Source organism: Hyla sarda, chromosome 6 (genome assembly GCF_029499605.1).
Source record: "Hyla sarda isolate aHylSar1 chromosome 6, aHylSar1.hap1, whole genome shotgun sequence".
NCBI classification, from domain to species: domain Eukaryota; kingdom Metazoa; phylum Chordata; class Amphibia; order Anura; family Hylidae; genus Hyla; species Hyla sarda.
In genome coordinates, this window is record NC_079194.1 from 241,809,909 (window position 1) to 241,829,313 (window position 19,405).

General features: G+C 41.3%; 1 long non-coding RNA gene across 1 annotated transcript in view; it reads left to right on the forward strand.

Annotated features, from left to right (window-relative positions):
- Nucleotides 1-11,100, forward strand: part of LOC130276866 (uncharacterized) — an 84,152-nt gene extending 73,052 nt beyond the window's left edge. The window contains exon 3 of the long non-coding RNA XR_008845273.1: nt 10,997-11,100. This is a non-coding gene — a long non-coding RNA (uncharacterized LOC130276866). The remainder of the gene's footprint in view (nt 1-10,996) is intronic.
- The last annotated feature ends 8,305 nt before the right edge of the window (nt 11,101-19,405 follow it).

Sequence of the window (19,405 nt, forward strand, 5' to 3'; positions counted from 1 at the left end):
AATGCCGGCGCCCCGTTAGGGAGATCGAGGGGGGTCCCAGCGGTCGGACCCCCCGCGATCAAACACTTATCCCCTGGATAGAGGATAAGTGTAATTCCGCTGCAGTTGTCCTTTAAGCGAGTCAGTTATTGAACTGTCCATAGCGCTCTTACATGTGTACTTATGTATATTGTACTCCGAAAACATATGCTCCTTTTTATCTACATTATATACAAAGGGAGTGGGGGGTGGGGTGTCCCATTTCTCAAGAATATAAATGGGAGGCACAGTGTTGCACCTGTTCCTAGACAAATATGATGAAAAGTTGGTTGTCTTTAGAATAACTATCACTGTCTATTATGACAACGACATAACATACAATCTTAGGTCACTTTCACAAGAACATATTTTGCATTTGTATTACATCAGCTGTTTGCAGACTAGTGTTAATCTATGGTCTTATTCAGATGGGAATATAAAAGACGCACATATTTAAAAAAAGGAGCAGGTGCTACTTTGTCGTCTATGGGAAGAGATTAAAATGCAGATACATATCTATGCATTCTATATTTAAAGGGGTACTCCACTGGAATTGTTATTTTTTTTATCAAATGGTGCCACCAGAAATTTAAAGGTGAAAAACTTATCCCCTATCCTAAGGATAGGGGATAAGTTTGAGATCGCGGGGGGTCCGACCGCTGGGGCCCCCTGCGATCTCTCTGTACGGGGCCCCGGCTCTCCGCCGAGATAGCGGGTGTCGACCCCCGCACGAGGCGGCGGCCGACACGCCCCCTCAATACATCTCTATGGCAGAGCCGGAGATTGCCGAAGGCAGCGCTTCGGCTCTGCCATAGAGTTGTATTGAGGGGGCGTGTTGGCCGCTGCCTCGTGCGGAGGTCGACACGCCCCCTTCCCGCGGGCTGTCGGGGCTCCGTACAGGAGATCGCAGGGGGCCCCAGCGGTCGGACCCCCCGCGATCTGCAACTTATCCCCTATCCTTAGGATAGGGGATAAGTTGCTCACCACTGAATCACCACTGGACTACTCCTTTAAACAGATTTATTAATTATTTATATTTAAAAATCTTTATCCTTCCAGTACTTATCAGCTGCTGTATGCTCCACAGGAAGTTATTTTCTTTTTGAATTTCCTTTCTGTCTGACCACAGTGCTCTCTGCTGACACCTTTGTCCATTTTAGGAACTGTGAAAAGTATAAGAAAATCCCCATAGCAAACCACTCCTGCTCTGGACAGTTCCTGACATGGACAGAGGTGTTAGAAGAGAGCACTGTGGTTGGATAGAAAGGAAATTCAAAGAGAAAAGAACTTCCTCTGTAGTATACAGCAGCTGATAAGTACTGGGGTTAAGGATTAAGTTTGTTAAATAGAAGTAATTTACAAATCTGTCAGACTTCTTAGCAGGGCCAGGCTTTATCAATCGAGCACAGAACACTCAGATCAATGTGGTTCTATAGAACCACATTGATCTGTATGAGGAATCAAATGATTCCTCCTAAAAGTTCCCTAATGGGATTTAAAGTGTAAAGAGAAAAAAGTTTTTAAAAAAGTTTAAAAAAAACACACATTTACCCCATCCCCCTTTTCCCAAATTCCATATAAAAAAATATATAAACATAATAAAAATAAAGATATGTGGTATCGCCGTGTGCATAAATGTCCGATCTATAAAAATATCTTTCATTAAACCGCACGCTCAATGACGTATGCGCAAAAAAATTCCAAAGTCCAAAATAGCGTATTTTTGGTCACTTTTTATACCATAAAGAAAGGAATAAAAAGTGATTATAAAGTCCGATCAAAACAAAAGTGATACTGATTAAAACTTCAGATCACGGCGCAAAAAATTAGCCCTAATACCTAAAAGTTATAGGGGTCAGAAAAGGACAATTTTAAATGTATTAATTTTCGTGCATGTAGTTATGATTTTTCCCAAAAGTACGACAAAATCAAACCTATATAATTAGGGTATAATTTTAATCGTATGCACCTAGACAGAGACATGAATGGAGGGGACGTGGTGTGACGTCATGTCCCCAGTCCCGGAAACCCAGAGGTTTCCGAAACTAGAAACGCAGTCCCCGCATAGAATGAAGGTGCTGCAGGGAGATCGTGGGGGGTCTCAGCAGCAGGATAGGGGATAAAATCTTTTTGCCCGTAATACCCTTTTAAGCCCTTGTTCTCCAGTCCTGTTGCATTCTCCCTGAAGCAGGGTGTAAACTACTTGGCTGACAGTATATGTAGTATTAAAGGGGTATTCTAGGAAAAAAACTTTTTTTTTTATATCAACTGGCTCCAGAAAGTTAACAGATTTGTAAATTACTTCTATTAAAAAATCTTAATCCTTCCAATAATTATCAGCTGCTGAAGTTGACTTGTTCTTTTCTGTCTGGCAACAGTGCTCTCTGCTGACATCTCTGCTTGTCTCAGGAACTGCACAGAGAAGAAGAGGTTTGCTATGGGGATTTGCTTCTACTCTGGACAGTTCCCGAGACACGTGTCATCAGAGAGCACTTAGACAGAAAAGAACAACTCAACTTTAGCAGCTCATAAGTACTAAAAACATTATGATTTTTTAACAGAAGTAATTTACAAATCTGTTTAACCTTCTGGAGCCAGTTGATATATAAAAAAAAGTTTTTTTTTCCTGGATAACCCCTTTAAGGATTTGTGACCTGAAAGTCATGCTGCACTAGGCCTGGCTAAAAAGCTCCACTTAAAGAGGGAACCAATCATCAGATTTTACCCTATATAATGCTTGGCAAAGCATTATATAGGGTAAAATCTTTATCCTCACGATCCCCGGGGGACGCTCCTGCCCCCCGGGATGGTGAGGATATGAATTTATAAACTAGTCACCACCGCGGCCGTAAGTAGACACCTGGGCGGGGAGCTGCTCTCACAATCTGATTAATGGTTCCCTTTAATTCTAGTATGTAGCTATGGGGTCCTTGCTCAACTTCTTCCCATACTTTGAACTTCTACTTCTCTCCTCCTGCATTCAGATTGGGACTTAGACTTCTTAGCAGAAGCTGACTTTGTTCCATGCAGTCCTGGACTACTCTCCTGTGACATTCATCCACGTGTAGAGAGGCTGTACTAGGGTAAGCTCCTTCCTTGCATCTTTCCCTTTCTGGAGAGAGGCTGCTGTCTGCCTGAGCAGAAAGTTCACTAGAGCTGCTTGTTCCATGCTGTTTTGCCCATTAGCTGCTTGCTGAATAGAGACTGGGCTAGTGACTTGTGGTCTCCCTTATAGCAAGATCCTGCAGAGTGTGTGCACATGTGTTAACCCTTGCACAGCTCTCAGCTTTGACTGGTACATTAATTCACATCATACTGCAATTATATTTCCATGCACTGGATGCTTCCAAAAACATTAAAAAAAGTTTGCCTAACCCACTCATTTGGGCAGGAGCAGCCAACTGTCTGATGTGTATTAGGGCCTCCCAACTCTCCCTTGACATCATCTGTCAGGAGAGGGAAGGATTTGGCATATTGGAATTTAACTGCCCCTTCTTTTGTTCTCCTAAAGACTAGTGATGAGCGGAATATGCCATATTCGAATTCGTGATATTTCGCGAATATGAGGACGAATATTCGTCCCATATTCGTGAAATTAGAACATTCGTTATATTTGTGAAATTTTTTTGAATTGCGAAATTTAGGAGAGATAGCTGTATCCTATGTGTATGGGTACTTTTATGTCTGTCTTTCTAAGGGCCGCTATCTCTTCTATTTACCCCCCTGTGTACTTTATCTGTAGACGGTAATACATGGACAGTTGCATGTGAAAAAGGCATTTTGGCTCAGGAACCAAACTGAGACACAATTTCTGCAGCCTTCAGGCTACAGAGAGTCAGACATATTTTTACTTCCCACAGAACAACTTTCAGATCTGGGGTTCTTAGATCTGAATTTTTTTTTTTTTTTTTTTTTTACTATTATTCATATGTTACTGGAAAGTAGCCTTCCTATGAAGTAACCTTACAGGAAACCTCAAAATAATCTCAATCTCAAATAAGATTGAGAGTGGGATAAAGTTAAACATCTGCAGAAAAGAGGCTTGACCACATACTTGAATATAGTCTGACTCCCATTGCACAACGTTCTTGGGTGAGGAGATGTTATTACGAGAAGCAAGGAGACTGAAGACATAGGTGAAATATGAGGAAGTTACTACTATTTTGCTAAAAGGGAGGGGTGCTGGGCATATTACCAGCAGAGGACAACTCTAGTAAAAGGATTCTTGAATAAGATTTGCTGAAGGATGGATTTTAGATTTAGATTTACACATTGATTTTGTATGTGACACAAGAAGGCTTTAGAAAATCCGTAATGTGACATGAGGATTTTTATTTTGGTTTATTTATACTCATTACTAAATTACTAATAATTTTACAAAATAATTTTGTTATTTAGTAAAAGAATAAGAATTAACATGCAATGTATGGAACTCTCATGGCTCATTGATAACCACCATAGGGTTCTGCTGTGGACCCAAACAATAGTCCAGCAGAAGATGGCCCCATTTGAAAGTAAGTATGGAACCAATCATTGATCACTTAGGTCTGTTTTTCGTGCTGCAGCTGTGGACCACGCCCCTCTTGACATCACAGCATCGCCCCCTCAATGCAAGTCAAATGGGAGGGGCGTGATGGCCACCATGCCCCCTCCCATTGACTTGCATTGAGGGGGCGTGATCATGGCATCACAGGGGCGTGGCCGACCCCTGCAGCGTGAAAACAGCGTTCGGAAAATTTACTTCCAAACTCTGACCAGTGGAGTACCCGCTTAATGGCCCAACTGAGAATTAATGATGAACTTTCCACACAAGCAGAGTTCACACCATCTTGTCTCTGTTCCCAGAAATGGTGGATATCCCAGTGACCTCCCCCAATCAGCTTGCTATCCCCTCCCTATGCATAGAGGATACCATCTTGAGATAAGTGTGGTGTCTGGGGTGTTGCAATAGTGATGAAGGGTTTGGTGGTATTAACCCTTAATTGTCGTGACGCCAGGGTGCGGTTTGCTTGGTATTAGAGGTCCTGCCGCCAACCGGCCCACAAACGGCAGGGATAATAAACGGAATGTCCACAGCAGATTTTATGAGATAACTGGAAACTTTTACTTGAACTTTTGTGCAACAGTCTTTACAAGTACACAGTGTCTCTCGAGGTAACCGGGATGCAGGTTCCTCACAGGCTTTGCTGGGACTGGTATAATGAGCTGTTGAGCAGGCCACTGTGCTACTAATTATAGGATTTATGCTGTATAGTAGTCACACAGGATTTAGAGATTGGTCTTGATAACTCACGGTTTTAGTGGCTGCTGGTTCTGTAGGCTTTGGCCTAGTTGAATTGAGATTGAAGGTATGCTGATTGTGCTTTGCTTGATACTCCAGAACTAAGAGAGTGGAGGAAGAGAGAGAATTTTCAGACTACAGCCCTTTATATAATAGAGGGCTGGACTAAGCTCATTGGCCAGCAAACCTGTAAGTCCTGAACCCAGTGAACTCTGGGTACATCACATGACCTAGTAAGGTCCTTGAACATATGTACATTCACAACAGTAGATCATATGACCTGGGAAGGTCCTATACATTTATTGTACCTAGACATTAAATAATATACAGGCGAATACGATTTACATAAGGCGACCAAGGGGCAAGCCCTGCAGGAGAGCCCTATGAAATGGAGGGACTCTAGCTAAGGGGACTTTAGACAGGGACAGGGCAAGGTCCTGTACCGGGACACCAAATAAGAATACCATTCTATGAAACTCACCATAGTGTGCATGAGTATTTGCGCGTGATCATGATGTCTATGAATGCATATTCTGGACAGATCTTTAGAATACGTCATTGCTATATAATTAATGAGTAACAATTATAAGGACTACTATGTTATACAATCTAGTGAAGTAAAATTTAGCCAAAATTAAATACGTATTTTCATATGTTGTGTTTGTCTAAGCAAAGCTATGTCAGCTTGTCCTATTACCATCAGGTCCCACAGTGGCTGTTTATAAGAATTTCAATGAGGCGCACTTAGCAGATCTGTAAATTTTATTAAATGTCCCGGGGTGAGCTTTCCTCTGTGTACAATTTACTCACGGTTATAGGAATACATGCTTGAAGCTGACACCCCGTCTCCTGTTGCAAGAACGTCAGCTACTATAAGCGAGACAACTCAGTTATAAATAAAGCCTTGACTGGAGAATACACCTTTATTTACAGAAGGAGATCAGAGCCTATTTAGGCGGAAACAAAGTATTAACCCCTCGATGGTAAACACCATTATGTCAGGCACTGTGGCCTCTGCTGTCAGATATTAGTTTAAGTCCTGACTTCACTGTGGGATGCGTGCTCCCTTCCTGCACCGGGCATTGTGCACGCTCTAAGAAGCAATGAATAATACAGTCATGTTCTCTATGGGGGAGATTTAGCAAAACCTTGTCCAGAGGATAAGTGGCTGAGTTGGCCATAGCAACCAATCACATCGCTGCTTTCAGTTTTGAAAAGGCCTTTTTAACCCCTTAAGGATGCAGGGTTTTTCATTTTTTGCATTTTCATTTTTTCCTCATCTAAAAATCATAACGCTTTCAATTTTGCACATAAAATCCATATGATGGCTTATTTTTTGCGCCACCAATTCTACTTTGCAGTGACATTAGTCATTTTACCCAAAAATTGTGTGACAAAATTGAAGAAAAAATGCCATTTTGGGGGCTTCTGTTTCTACGCAGTGCATTTTTTGGTAAAAATAACACCTTATCTTTATTCTGTAGGTCCATACAGTTAAATTGATACCCTACATTTATAGGTTGGATATTGTCGTAAATCATAACTACATGCAGGAAAATTTATATGTTAAAAATTCTCATCTTCTAATCCCTATAACTTTTTTATTTTTCCGCGTACGGGCCAGTATGAGGACTAATTTTTTGCCCTGTCTTCTGAAGTTTTTATTGGTAGCCTTTTTGTATTGATCAGACTTTTTGATCGCTTTTTATTCATTTTATCATGATATTAAAAGTAACCAAAAATACGCTGTTTTGGACTTTGCTATTTTTTTGCGTGTACGCCATTGACCGTGTGATTAAATTAATGATATATTTTTATAGTTCGGACATTTCCGCACGTGGCGATACCATATATGTTTATTTTTATTTACACAGTTTTTTTTTATGGGAAAAGGGGGGGTGATTCAAACTTTTATTAGGGAAGGGGTTAAATGACCTTTGCTAACTTTTCTTTTCACTTTTTTTTTGCAGTGTTATAGCTCCCATAGGGACCTATGACACTGCACACACTGATCTATTATGCTGATCCATGCAAAGCCATAACTTTGCATGGATCAGCGAGATAGGGGCTCGATTGCTCAAGCCTGTAGCTCAGGCTTGGAGCAATCAAACCCAGATCGGAGACAGGTAAGGGGACCGTTTTTATCGCGATGTCCTGATCAGTCCAGGAAGCATTTACTTTCACTTTCAGATGAGGCAGTCAACTTTGATCGCCGCATCTGAAGGGTTAATAGCGCGCGGCACAACGATCAGTGCGGCGCGCTGTTAGCCCAGGGTCCGTTTTAAACCCCAGGATCGGGCGTAGGGCATACAGGTATGCCCGGCATCCTTAAGAGGTTAAAAATGAAAGAAGCGATCTGATTGGTTGATATGGGCAACTGGGCAACTTTTCCTCTGGACAAGTTTTGATAAATCTTCCCCTATGTGTATATTTCCCATCAGGCTGGCACATATAGGTTTCTTACAAGTCACACTGCATGTCAGCAACCCATATGGGGAAAAAAACAGAGCTTATTTAACCCTTACGTACCCTACTTGACATTGCACTTGCTTGCTTTGGTACTGAAAGATGTCTACAATAAAGTGATGTTTTTCGGGGATATTTTGTGGGATGATGAATCCCTCATTGCTGAAATGTCCCTTTTTTAAATTGATCCATAGGGATTAACGCATTGGAGTGTGTCATTTAGATTTTTTTATTATTAGTTTTTCATCGTCTTCTTCCAAAAAACTATTATTATTTTTTTCTGGCGATGCAACCATATGAGGGCTTCTTCTCATTTTAATGGCATGTAATATACTGTTTGACTTTCATTATTTAACAAAAAAAAAAAAAACACAACAGTTCTGGCATTGTTTATTTTTTTATTTTTATGCAATACACCGGTTTATTATCATTATCATTTTATATTTTGATTTTAGCTTTTCTGTACCCATCTTCTACTGGCAATAGCTCCAGCATACCCCCTCTTACACTATCCCCTTGCTAATGGATCATATCCATAACCGAGTTCCCTGCTTTCCTATTGATGACCCCCACAGTCCTGTCACACAATCCCAATTGTAGTCCATATATCTCAATGACAATGACAATAAGCAGTGGTCACAAGCAACATACTGAAAGGGCTCGTTCACACGGGCGGGTCCACAGTGTATTTTACCTTGCTGATCCGCGTACGATGGACCCCTACAGTGTGTCTCAGATGTGCCTGCTTGGAGCGGCAATCCGCCTCTACGAGCAGACACATGTCACCGCGCGCATGCCACTCCCACTGCTCCCTGAGCTAGACCGAGAGCAGCCGCAATTTGTGCAAGTATAGTGCGCATGCGCGCGGCAACTTGCACATCGCTGCAGCGTGTCTGCTTGTAGTGGCGGATTGATGCTCCAAGCAGACACCTCTGACACACACTGTAGGCTAGCTAGACTGAGAGCAGCTGCAATGTGTGCAAATATACTGTGCATGCACGCGGCGACTTGCACATCGCAGCAGTGTGTCTGCTCGTAGTGGCAGATTGCCGTTTCGAGCAGAAACATCTAAGACACACTGTAGGGCTCCATCGTCTGCAGATCACCATCGTAAAATACGATGTGGATCCACCCATGTGAACGAGCCCAAACAGTGAAAGGGGAAAAAAGAAATAAAGTTCACATATCCACAGGGTATATGGAATACTAAAGTACTAGTAGAATTTATTGATCTTTATGGCTAAACACTTTGATCCAAACAATCTTTATTCTGTTCCATCTGGGGAGCATAGGCTGCCGTCAATACAATCAGGATGAGGAACCCAGACCTCTTGCTTCTCTTGTAGAAGCCGGTAAGAGCCCGATAATTCCTACATTCCAAGACCCCTTTCACACCACCATTATGCTCCTGCAAAAAACACGTCATGAACTCCCGTCAGAAAGTCCATAAAACGGCCGTCAAAACATCCCATTTGAGTCTATGGGATTTTTTGACCATCCTTTATGATCAATAGTATATAGAATAAATCCAGATCTCAAGGTGTAACTAAAACTAACTGTTAGGGTACACAATGAATAAAATATTTGTGGGAGACCGTGCTTCACATACAAATGTTATTTATTAAAATAAACATTAAAGACATATATAATCATATCCCATCACAGGGCCCTTGTGAATGGGATAATGTACATAAAAATTTAAGAGCAGATAGCCACACTGTAATAGTATTAACCCCTTAAGGACACATGACGTACTGGAACATCATGTGTCCGCTCCCGATCTATAACCCGGGTCCACGGCATGGCCCCGCGTCATAGCGGGTCGGGCCCGGCCTCTAACAACGGCCGGGACCCGTGGCTAATAGCACGCTGCATTGATCGCGGTGCCACGCACTATTAACCCTTTAGACGTGGCGTTCAAAGTTGAACACTGCGTCTAAAGTGAAAGTGAAAGCATGCCAGTTAGCTCAAGGGGCTGTTTGGGATAGCCACGGTGAAATTGCAGCATCCCAAACAGCTTACAGGACAGCTGGAGGGTCCCTACCTGCCTCCTCACTGTCCGATCGCCGAACGACTGCTCAGTGCCTGAGATCCAGGCATGAGCAGTCAAGCGGCAGAATCATCGATCACTGGTTTCCTGTGAGAAACCAGTGATCAAGGTAAAAGATCAGTGTGTGCAGTGTTATAGGTCCCTATGGGAGCTATAACACTGCCAAAAAAAAGTGAAAAAAAGTGAATAAAGATCATTTAACCCCTCCCCTATTAAAAGTTTGAATCACCCCCCCCTTTTCCATAAAAAAAAAAAAACACAGTGTAAATAAAAATAAACATATATGGTATCGCCGCGTGCGGAAATGTCCGAGTTATAAAAATATATCGTTAATTAAACCGCACGTTCAATGGCGTAAGCGCAAAAAAATTCCAAAAAATCCAAAATAGTGCATTTTGGTCACTTTTTATATCATGAATAAAATCAATAAGTCCTATTAATGCAAAAATGGTACCGTTAAAAACTTCAGATCACGACGCAAAAAATAAGCCCTCATACCGCCCCATAAGCGGAAAAAAAATAAAGTTATAGGGGTCAGAAGATGACAATTTTAAACATATTAATTTTCCTGCATGAAGTTATTATTTTTTACCAGAAGTACGACAAAATCAAACCTATATAAGTAGGGTATCATTTTAATCGTATGAACCTACAGAATAAAGATAAGGTGTCATTTTTACCTAAATATGTAGTACGTAGAAACGGAAGCCCCCAAATTTACAAAACAGCGTTTTTTTTTTTTTCAATTTTGTCTCACAATGATTTTTTTTTCCGTTTCACCGTAGATTTTTGGCCAAAATGACTGATGTCATTACAAAGTAGAATTGGTGGTGCAAAAAATAAGCCATCATATGGATTTTTAGGTGCAAAATTGAAAGAGTCATGATTTTTTAAAGGCAAGGAGCAAAAAACGAAAATGCAAAAACGGAAAAACGGAAAAAACCCCGGTCCTTAAGGGGTTAATATTAAAATATAGTAGTGTAATATATATACTAATAGTTAGTAAACAGTTTCAGGGTGCTAATTGCACAAATCGCTGACTCCTGAGGAAGGGGTCAGCGATTTATGCAATTAGCACCCTGAAACGCGTCTAGACAAGCATGATAGCCAAATCTTAATGAGCACCAAAGATGTATCCACACTGTGCCATTGTGACACGCGAATCACCAACTCCGCCACAGCTTTTCATTTCAGTGCTCTGCTACACCAGATTGAGAGCTCTGCTATACCTGATAGAGTCCTCTTCCTTCCTTCCACCTGAATGTGGATGCTAGCCTGACATCAGACGCTGCTCCAGCTTACCAGGTCCAAGACCTTTCAGCATACAGCATTTTCTCTCCGCAAGCCGCATCAAACTTACATCGGCCCTGCCAGGCATGTACCAGCAAGACCGCGGCACTGTAGGTAAGAGGTACAGAGTACCGTCTGCTGCAATACAGCAAACTATTTGCTGCAACATGGCTCCAGAAAGCTTTCTGGCTCCAGAAAGTTAAACAGATTAGTAAATTACTTCTATTAAAAAATCTTAATCCTTTCAGTACTTATGAGCTGCTGTAGTTGAGTTGTTCTTTTCTGTCTAAGTGCTCTCTGATGACACCTGTCTTTGGAACTGTCCAGAGTAGAAGCAAATCCCCATAGCAAACCTCTTCTACTCTGTGCAGTTCCCGAGACATGTGTCAGCAGAGAGCACTTGTCAGACAGAAAAGAACAACTCAACTTCAGCAGTTGATAATTTTTGGAAGGATTAATATTTTTTTTTTTATTGAAGTAATTTACAAATCTGTTTAACTTTCTGGAGCCAGTTGATATATAGAAAAAAAAGTTTTTTCCTGTTTTTCGGGGATATTTTGTGGGATGATGAATCCCTCATTGCTGAAATGTCCCTTTTTTAAATTGATCCATAGGGATTAACGCATTGGAGTGTGTCATTTAGATTTTTTTTATTATTAGTTTTTCATTGTCTTCTTCCAAAAAACTATTATAATTTTTTTCTGGCGATGCAACCATATTAGGGCTTCTTCTCATTTTAATGGCATGTAATATACTGTTTGACTTTCATTATTTAACAAAAAAAAAAAAAACACAGCAGTTCTGGCATTGTTTTTTTTTTTTTTTTAAGCCATACACCGGCTTATTAACATTATCATTTTATATTTTGATTTTAGCTTTTCTGTACCCATCTTCTACTGGCAATAGCTCCAGCATACCCCCTCTTACACTATCCCCTTGCTAATGGATCATATCCATAACCGAGTTCCCTGCTTTCCTATTGATGACCCCCACAGTCCTGTCACACAATCCCAATTGTAGTCCATATATCTCAATGACAATGACAATAAGCAGTGGTCACAAGCAACATACTGAAAGGGCTCGTTCACACGGGCGGGTCCACAGTGTATTTTACCTTGCTGATCCGCGTACGATGGACCCCTACAGTGTGTCTCAGATGTGCCTGCTTGGAGCGGCAATCCGCCTCTACGAGCAGACACATGTCACCGCGCGCATGCCACTCCCACTGCTCCCTGAGCTAGACCGAGAGCAGCCGCAATTTGTGCAAGTATAGTGCGCATGCGCGCGGCAACTTGCACATCGCTGCAGCGTGTCTGCTTGTAGTGGCGGATTGATGCTCCAAGCAGACACCTCTGACACACACTGTAGGCTAGCTAGACTGAGAGCAGCTGCAATGTGTGCAAATATACTGCGCATGCACGCGGCGACTTGCACATCGCAGCAGTGTGTCTGCTCGTAGTGGCAGATTGCCGTTTCGAGCAGAAACATCTAAGACACACTGTAGGGCTCCATCGTCTGCAGATCCGCATCGTAAAATACCATGTGGATCCACCCATGTGAACGAGCCCAAACAGTGAAAGGGGAAAAAAGAAATAAAGTTCACATATCCACAGGGTATATGGAATACTAAAGTACTAGTAGAATTTATTGATCTTTATGGCTAAATACTTTGATCCAAACAATCTTTATTCTGTTCCATCTGGGGAGCATAGGCTGCCGTCAATACAATCAGGATGAGGAACCCAGACCTCTTGCTTCTCTTGTAGAAGCCGGTAAGAGCCCGATAATTCCTACATTCCAAGGCCCCTTTCACACCACCATTATGCTCCTGCAAAAAACACGTCATGAACTCCCGTCAGAAAGTCCATAAAACGGCCGTCAAAACATCCCATTTGAGTCTATGGGATTTTTTGACCATCCTTTATGATCAATAGTATATAGAATAAATCCAGATCTCAAGGTGTAACTAAAACTAACTGTTAGGGTACACAATGAATAAAATATTTGTGGGAGACCGTGCTTCACATACAAATGTTATTTATTAAAATAAACATTAAAGACATATATAATCATATCCCATCACAGGGCCCTTGTGAATGGGATAATGTACATAAAAATTTAAGAGCAGATAGCCACACTGTAATAGTATTAACCCCTTAAGGACACATGACGTACTGGAACATCATGTGTCCGCTCCCGATCTATAACCCGGGTCCACGGCATGGCCCCGCGTCATAGCGGGTCGGGCCCGGCCTCTAACAACGGCCGGGACCCGTGGCTAATAGCACGCTGCATTGATCGCGGTGCCACGCACTATTAACCCTTTAGACGTGGCGTTCAAAGTTGAACGCTGCGTCTAAAGTGAAAGTGAAAGCATGCCAGTTAGCTCAAGGGGCTGTTTGGGATAGCCATGGTGAAATTGCAGCATCCCAAACAGCTTACAGGACAGCTGGAGGGTCCCTACCTGCCTCCTCACTGTCCGATCGCCGAACGACTGCTCAGTGCCTGAGATCCAGGCATGAGCAGTCAAGCGGCAGAATCATCGATCACTGGTTTCCTGTGAGAAACCAGTGATCAAGGTAAAAGATCAGTGTGTGCAGTGTTATAGGTCCCTATGGGAGCTATAACACTGCCAAAAAAAAGTGAAAAAAAGTGAATAAAGATCATTTAACCCCTCCCCTATTAAAAGTTTGAATCACCCCCCCTTTTCCATAAAAAAAAAAAACACAGTGTAAATAAAAATAAACATATATGGTATCGCCGCGTGCGGAAATGTCCGAGTTATAAAAATATATCGTTAATTAAACCGCACGGTCAATGGCGTAAGCGCAAAAAAATTCCAAAAAATCCAAAATAGTGCATTTTGGTCACTTTTTATATCATGAATAAAATCAATAAGTCCTATTAATGCAAAAATGGTACCGTTAAAAACTTCAGATCACGACGCAAAAAATAAGCCCTCATACCGCCCCATAAGCGGAAAAAAAATAAAGTTATAGGGGTCAGAAGATGACAATTTTAAACATATTAATTTTCCTGCATGAAGTTATTATTTTTTACCAGAAGTACGACAAAATCAAACCTATATAAGTAGGGTATCATTTTAATCGTATGAACCTACAGAATAAAGATAAGGTGTCATTTTTACCTAAATATGTACTACGTAGAAACGGAAGCCCCCAAATTTACAAAACAGCGTTTTTTTTTTTCAATTTTGTCTCACAATGATTTTTTTTTCCGTTTCACCGTAGATTTTTGGCCAAAATGACTGATGTCATTACAAAGTAGAATTGGTGGTGCAAAAAATAAGCCATCATATGGATTTTTAGGTGCAAAATTGAAAGAGTCATGATTTTTTAAAGGCAAGGAGCAAAAAACGAAAATGCAAAAACGGAAAAACGGAAAAAACCCCGGTCCTTAAGGGGTTAATATTAAAATATAGTAGTGTAATATATATACTAATAGTTAGTAAACAGTTTCAGGGTGCTAATTGCACAAATCGCTGACTCCTGAGGAAGGGGTCAGCGATTTATGCAATTAGCACCCTGAAACGCGTCTAGACAAGCATGATAGCCAAATCTTAATGAGCACCAAAGATGTATCCACACTGTGCCATTGTGACACGCGAATCACCAACTCCGCCACAGCTTTTCATTTCAGTGCTCTGCTACACCAGATTGAGAGCTCTGCTATACCTGATAGAGTCCTCTTCCTTCCTTCCACCTGAATGTGGATGCTAGCCTGACATCAGACGCTGCTCCAGCTTACCAGGTCCAAGACCTTTCAGCATACAGCATTTTCTCTCCGCAAGCCGCATCAAACTTACATCGGCCCTGCCAGGCATGTACCAGCAAGACCGCGGCACTGTAGGTAAGAGGTACAGAGTACCGTCTGCTGCAATACAGCAAACTATTTGCTGCAACATGGCTCCAGAAAGCTTTCTGGCTCCAGAAAGTTAAACAGATTAGTAAATTACTTCTATTAAAAAATCTTAATCCTTTCAGTACTTATGAGCTGCTGTAGTTGAGTTGTTCTTTTCTGTCTAAGTGCTCTCTGATGACACCTGTCTTTGGAACTGTCCAGAGTAGAAGCAAATCCCCATAGCAAACCTCTTCTACTCTGTGCAGTTCCCGAGACATGTGTCAGCAGAGAGCACTTGTCAGACAGAAAAGAACAACTCAACTTCAGCAGTTGATAATTTTTGGAAGGATTAATATTTTTTTTTTTATTGAAGTAATTTACAAATCTGTTTAACTTTCTGGAGCCAGTTGATATATAGAAAAAAAAGTTTTTTCCTGTTTTTCGGGGATATTTTGTGGGATGATGAATCCCTCATTGCTGAAATGTCCCTTTTTTAAATTGATCCATAGGGATTAACGCATTGGAGTGTGTCATTTAGATTTTTTTTATTATTAGTTTTTCATTGTCTTCTTCCAAAAAACTATTATAATTTTTTTCTGGCGATGCAACCATATTAGGGCTTCTTCTCATTTTAATGGCATGTAATATACTGTTTGACTTTCATTATTTAACAAAAAAAAAAAAAACACAGCAGTTCTGGCATTGTTTTTTTTTTTTTTTTAAGCCATACACCGGCTTATTAACATTATCATTTTATATTTTGATTTTAGCTTTTCTGTACCCATCTTCTACTGGCAATAGCTCCAGCATACCCCCTCTTACACTATCCCCTTGCTAATGGATCATATCCATAACCGAGTTCCCTGCTTTCCTATTGATGACCCCCACAGTCCTGTCACACAATCCCAATTGTAGTCCATATATCTCAATGACAATGACAATAAGCAGTGGTCACAAGCAACATACTGAAAGGGCTCGTTCACACGGGCGGGTCCACAGTGTATTTTACCTTGCTGATCCGCGTACGATGGACCCCTACAGTGTGTCTCAGATGTGCCTGCTTGGAGCGGCAATCCGCCTCTACGAGCAGACACATGTCACCGCGCGCATGCCACTCCCACTGCTCCCTGAGCTAGACCGAGAGCAGCCGCAATTTGTGCAAGTATAGTGCGCATGCGCGCGGCAACTTGCACATCGCTGCAGCGTGTCTGCTTGTAGTGGCGGATTGATGCTCCAAGCAGACACCTCTGACACACACTGTAGGCTAGCTAGACTGAGAGCAGCTGCAATGTGTGCAAATATACTGCGCATGCACGCGGCGACTTGCACATCGCAGCAGTGTGTCTGCTCGTAGTGGCAGATTGCCGTTTCGAGCAGAAACATCTAAGACACACTGTAGGGCTCCATCGTCTGCAGATCCGCATCGTAAAATACCATGTGGATCCACCCATGTGAACGAGCCCAAACAGTGAAAGGGGAAAAAAGAAATAAAGTTCACATATCCACAGGGTATATGGAATACTAAAGTACTAGTAGAATTTATTGATCTTTATGGCTAAATACTTTGATCCAAACAATCTTTATTCTGTTCCATCTGGGGAGCATAGGCTGCCGTCAATACAATCAGGATGAGGAACCCAGACCTCTTGCTTCTCTTGTAGAAGCCGGTAAGAGCCCGATAATTCCTACATTCCAAGGCCCCTTTCACACCACCATTATGCTCCTGCAAAAAACACGTCATGAACTCCCGTCAGAAAGTCCATAAAACGGCCGTCAAAACATCCCATTTGAGTCTATGGGATTTTTTGACCATCCTTTATGATCAATAGTATATAGAATAAATCCAGATCTCAAGGTGTAACTAAAACTAACTGTTAGGGTACACAATGAATAAAATATTTGTGGGAGACCGTGCTTCACATACAAATGTTATTTATTAAAATAAACATTAAAGACATATATAATCATATCCCATCACAGGGCCCTTGTGAATGGGATAATGTACATAAAAATTTAAGAGCAGATAGCCACACTGTAATAGTATTAACCCCTTAAGGACACATGACGTACTGGAACATCATGTGTCCGCTCCCGATCTATAACCCGGGTCCACGGCATGGCCCCGCGTCATAGCGGGTCGGGCCCGGCCTCTAACAACGGCCGGGACCCGTGGCTAATAGCACGCTGCATTGATCGCGGTGCCACGCACTATTAACCCTTTAGACGTGGCGTTCAAAGTTGAACGCTGCGTCTAAAGTGAAAGTGAAAGCATGCCAGTTAGCTCAAGGGGCTGTTTGGGATAGCCACGGTGAAATTGCAGCATCCCAAACAGCTTACAGGACAGCTGGAGGGTCCCTACCTGCCTCCTCACTGTCCGATCGCCGAACGACTGCTCAGTGCCTGAGATCCAGGCATGAGCAGTCAAGCGGCAGAATCATCGATCACTGGTTTCCTGTGAGAAACCAGTGATCAAGGTAAAAGATCAGTGTGTGCAGTGTTATAGGTCCCTATGGGAGCTATAACACTGCCAAAAAAAAGTGAAAAAAAGTGAATAAAGATCATTTAACCCCTCCCCTATTAAAAGTTTGAATCACCCCCCCCTTTTCCATAAAAAAAAAAAAACACAGTGTAAATAAAAATAAACATATATGGTATCGCCGCGTGCGGAAATGTCCGAGTTATAAAAATATATCGTTAATTAAACCGCACGTTCAATGGCGTAAGCGCAAAAAAATTCCAAAAAATCCAAAATAGTGCATTTTGGTCACTTTTTATATCATGAATAAAATCAATAAGTCCTATTAATGCAAAAATGGTACCGTTAAAAACTTCAGATCACGACGCAAAAAATAAGCCCTCATACCGCCCCATAAGCGGAAAAAAAATAAAGTTATAGGGGTCAGAAGATGACAATTTTAAACATATTAATTTTCCTGCATGAAGTTATTATTTTTTACCAGAAGTACGACAAAATCAAACCTATATAAGTAGGGTATCATTTTAATCGTATGAACCTACAGAATAAAGATAAGGTGTCATTTTTACCTAAATATGTAGTACGTAGAAACGGAAGCCCCCAAATTTACAAAACAGCGGTTTTTTTTTTCAATTTTGTCTCACAATGATTTTTTTTTCCATTTCACCGTAGATTTTTGGCCAAAATGACTGATGTCATTACAAAGTAGAATTGGTGGTGCAAAAAATAAGCCATCATATGGATTTTTAGGTGCAAAATTGAAAGAGTCATGATTTTTTAAAGGCAAGGAGCAAAAAACGAAAATGCAAAAACGGAAAAACGGAAAAAACCCCGGTCCTTAAGGGGTTAATATTAAAATATAGTAGTGTAATATATATACTAATAGTTAGTAAACAGTTTCAGGGTGCTAATTGCACAAATCGCTGACTCCTGAGGAAGGGGTCAGCGATTTATGCAATTAGCACCCTGAAACGCGTCTAGACAAGCATGATAGCCAAATCTTAATGAGCACAAAAGATGTATCCACACTGTGCCATTGTGACACGCGAATCACCAACTCCGCCACAGCTTTTCATTTCAGTGCTCTGCTACACCAGATTGAGAGCTCTGCTATACCTGATAGAGTCCTCTTCCTTCCTTCCACCTGAATGTGGATGCTAGCCTGACATCAGACGCTGCTCCAGCTTACCAGGTCCAAGACCTTTCAGCATACAGCATTTTCTCTCCGCAAGCCGCATCAAACTTACATCGGCCCTGCCAGGCATGTACCAGCAAGACCGCGGCACTGTAGGTAAGAGGTACAGAGTACCGTCTGCTGCAATACAGCAAACTATTTGCTGCAACATGGCTCCAGAAAGCTTTCTGGCTTCCGAAAGTTAAACAGATTAGTAAATTACTTCTATTAAAAAATCTTAATCCTTTCAGTACTTATGAGCTGCTGTAGTTGAGTTGTTCTTTTCTGTCTAAGTGCTCTCTGATGACACCTGTCTTTGGAACTGTCCAGAGTAGAAGCAAATCCCCATAGCAAACCTCTTCTACTCTGTGCAGTTCCCGAGACATGTGTCAGCAGAGAGCACTTGTCAGACAGAAAAGAACAACTCAACTTCAGCAGTTGATAATTTTTGGAAGGATTAATATTTTTTTTTTTATTGAAGTAATTTACAAATCTGTTTAACTTTCTGGAGCCAGTTGATATATAGAAAAAAAAGTTTTTTCCTGTTTTTCGGGGATATTTTGTGGGATGATGAATCCCTCATTGCTGAAATGTCCCTTTTTTAAATTGATCCATAGGGATTAACGCATTGGAGTGTGTCATTTAGATTTTTTTATTATTAGTTTTTCATTGTCTTCTTCCAAAAAACTATTATAATTTTTTTCTGGCGATGCAACCATATTAGGGCTTCTTCTCATTTTAATGGCATGTAATATACTGTTTGACTTTCATTATTTAACAAAAAAAAAA